The sequence below is a fragment of the Procambarus clarkii genome, chromosome 4, assembly GCF_040958095.1.
Source record: "Procambarus clarkii isolate CNS0578487 chromosome 4, FALCON_Pclarkii_2.0, whole genome shotgun sequence".
NCBI lineage: Eukaryota > Metazoa > Arthropoda > Malacostraca > Decapoda > Cambaridae > Procambarus > Procambarus clarkii.
Window position 1 is genome coordinate 56276759 of NC_091153.1, and position 3313 is coordinate 56280071.

Sequence of the window (3313 nt, forward strand, 5' to 3'; positions counted from 1 at the left end):
TTCCGGGGTCACACATGGCCAGGGTCACAACTCTCTTGCCCTGTCTACAATCTCGCATCACGTGACCCAATCCGTTACAATTGTAACATCTCATCTGGGAAAAGTCTCTTCTATATGTACCAGAGTGGCTCTGACTTTGTCCACTCACATAAGAGTTCCTCGGGCCAGACGTACTACTCGTACTCTGTGGAGCTTTACTGGACTCTCGATTTCCAGGATAACGATTAGTTTCTCGTTTAGCTCCTCCATCTTCACTTTCAGACGAAGTGCGCGACCTACTCTTCTGAGTTTTAGGGTACTTACTTTTATCTGCCCATTTATCAAAATTTTTCTCACCCCAGACTCTTCTGGGTCTTTCATAATTTCTTCCTCCCCAGACTCCATTGGATCTGCCATTGCTGCGTCTCGCCTCGCTTCTCACTCTGTTCTCCCTCAAGCTCTTATATGCTTCAGTAATCATATCCGCCCTATCTGCGGCATCTTTCACCTCCTTTATCCCTGCTTCTTGGATCTTGAACTTTGTTTCGGGATGCATCATCTCCAAGAACTTCTCCATGACCATCAGTTGCTTCAGGTCAGCATAAGATCCAACTCCAGCAGCCTCAATCCACTTCTGGAATCGTCTTTCCAGATCTCTTGCTGTCTCAGCAAACGTACATGCTCCAACTTTCACCATCTCTCTGAAGCGCTTCCTATAAGCTTCTGGGGTCAACTGAAACGAGCGCAATATGCTGCTCTTTACTGTGGCGTAATCCTGGCACTCTTCCAGTGACAATTGGGTGTATGCCTCCCTGGCTGCACCGGTCAATCTTAACTGGACCAGCTGGGCCCATTCCTCCTGTGGCCACTCTTTGATGCTGGCTACTTTCTCAAAATGCTCGAAGAAGCTCTCTGCCTCTTCGGGAACAAACAAGGGAATGTCCTTCTCCCTAACCCTAACATCTTGTGAGTGTGATACCTGGGTGGTGCTCTCTGGCAACCCATGTTCAATCCTTTGCTCAGCCAAGGTTCTATTCGCTTCTATCTGCATTTGTTTTGTTCTCTCTTTTTCTTTTTCGACCTGGGCTTTTTCTTTTTCGACCTGGGCTTTTTCTTTTTCTTTCTCTTGTTCCAACTCCAGTTCTCTTATTCTGGTTTTCTCTTTTTCTTTCTCCACCTCTAGTCTCGCTCTCTCTACTTCCAGCCTGGTTTTCTCTTTTTCCTTCTCGGCTTCATTTTTCATCTGGAGTTCTAATTTCATCTTTTCCAGCTGGAACTGTCTCTCCTCACGCTGCATCTGGAGCTCTAACTGGAACCTTTCCAAGCTCCTATTTCGGCTACTCCTGCTACTGCGGCTACTCTTGCTGCTCCTACTCGATCCCTGGGATCTCACTTCATCCTGCCCATCATCCTCCTTTCCACTTTCAGCTCCTTTTTGGGCTCCTTGCTCTGCCGCTTCATTTTTGGCTCTTAACTGCCTCAGGATCTCATCCTTCATTCCAGCTACCTTAGATGCTTTCAACCTAATGCCAAATTTTTCTGCTATTTGTTTCAATTGATCCCTCGTGCAACCTTCCAAGTCCTCAGGCTTGCCTGACTCCACAAATGCTTGCACCTTATCCATCTTTGTCCTGTGAGTCTTCCCAAGAGAGAAAATATACACCTGCGGTCACACAGTTTATCTATTTCAGCAAGGGTGTATAAATCCACTCTTGGACAGGGTGTGGGTGTGTCAGTTCACTATCTCCCGGACACAGGCCCCCAATTTATTATAGACTCGTGGGTTGGTTGGTGTTGTCGTCGTTGATCCTTCTCTATGGACAACCCAACCCACAACTCGGCAGAGTGCTTATACTAGGAGATCACCCTTGGCGCTTCTGGCTCTTGGAGAGGGGCTCAACGTCACACGTTCAGGGGATGCGGCTCCAACACTTAGCCTCGTTGTCACGTGCACACACCCACTCGAGCCGCTGTGACTCCCCACTCTCTCCTTATGAGATATGATCTCCTCAATCCCCCTATGACTTACTAGTATTACCTCCTACCCTGTCCACAGCAGTGGTTCATGGTTCTTTCTCTCTCTCTCTCCTTCTTTACTACCTCCTGGGAAGCCTCACTAGGACAAGGGCAAACACCAGCAAATTGTGACACATTTACTGAACAAAGCACATACACGATACATACACACATATAATAATAATGAATCCTATACTCTATAATATCACAATCAGGTTGCACTCCAATACCATCAGAACTCTATTATCAGCTTATCAAGTGGTATCCTATCTCCTGGTTCACCACCTGATACTATTAACCTCCTCAAGTTGGTCAAGCCTACACACTGTTGCACCATCAGCAAGATAACATATATATATAGAAAACCAGCATTTGAATGCAATAACATATACCAGTATAAATGTTCATTGATACTTCAATATAAAAAAACTCCTTGACATAAGGATGCCAACAGTCACTCACCTCTCACTGCGTCTTGCACGCTACTGACAACCAAACACTATCAACTCCCTATAAGTAATCCACCAGAACTTCCCCTTCCACCTCTGGAAGTTCACTACCCTATTTCTTTAGGTTCTTCCGGGCTTCACTACCAGGATCCTCTGCAGCTCCTCCAGGCTGCTATCATGAAGTTTCCTTGTGCAACTACGGTGCTTCACCCTTCTGTTATGTTCTTCCACAGCTCTCTTGGCTGCTACACCACCTCTACAGAAGCACGTGACACTCCTCTTCTCTGCTGCTTCTCCTCACAGCTCGAGGTCCTCTGCTCCACTACCTTGGAGTCTCATCAGCTACATCATCTGCTGGCTTCGAAGTTCTCATCAACTTCTTCCCCAAAGACAAACCTGCAACCCATCGACGTTCCAATAAAATGTTCCCCTTTAACACATAAACAAAAATAACCACACAATATGCTTGCCTCAAACCTCTATCTGTCCTCTACATACAGTGAGAGTGGACTCCCCCCGTTTTGGGCGGGTCCATACTCCACCTCGCCTGGCGGCGGTCCTCACTCGCTGGGAGGGTCTTCCTCCATCCGGAGCCAGGCTCCCTCAGTCGTCCGCCAGCGCTCAGAGGGGGCGGACGTCGCTCCGTGTTCCTCCCTCTCCACTCTCTTATTTCAGGCTTTCTGCCTTATTAAAACATGTCTAACTTATAAATAAACATCGCTACTGTCGCTGGGCACACGACCAAACTACAAGCAATCACTATGAACTGGCGTATATCGTGCTTACCACAGATTAACTGGTCGAGGGCGCTTTCCCTCTGACGGCGTCTGGTCAGGGCGCTCCCACGGCCCCCAATAATGCCTCCGGGC

At 47.6% G+C, this 3313-nt stretch overlaps 1 long non-coding RNA gene across 1 annotated transcript in view; it reads right to left on the reverse strand.

Moving 5' to 3' along the window:
• Positions 1–2118: 2118 nt before the first annotated feature.
• Positions 2119–3313, reverse strand: part of LOC138372069 (uncharacterized) — a 1410-nt gene continuing 215 nt past the window's right edge. Inside the window, exons 1-2 of the long non-coding RNA XR_011230680.1 lie at positions 3231–3313; positions 2119–2840 (exon numbers count right to left, since the gene is read on the reverse strand). The exon at positions 3231–3313 is cut by the window's right edge and continues 215 nt beyond it. This is a non-coding gene — a long non-coding RNA (uncharacterized lncRNA). The remainder of the gene's footprint in view (positions 2841–3230) is intronic.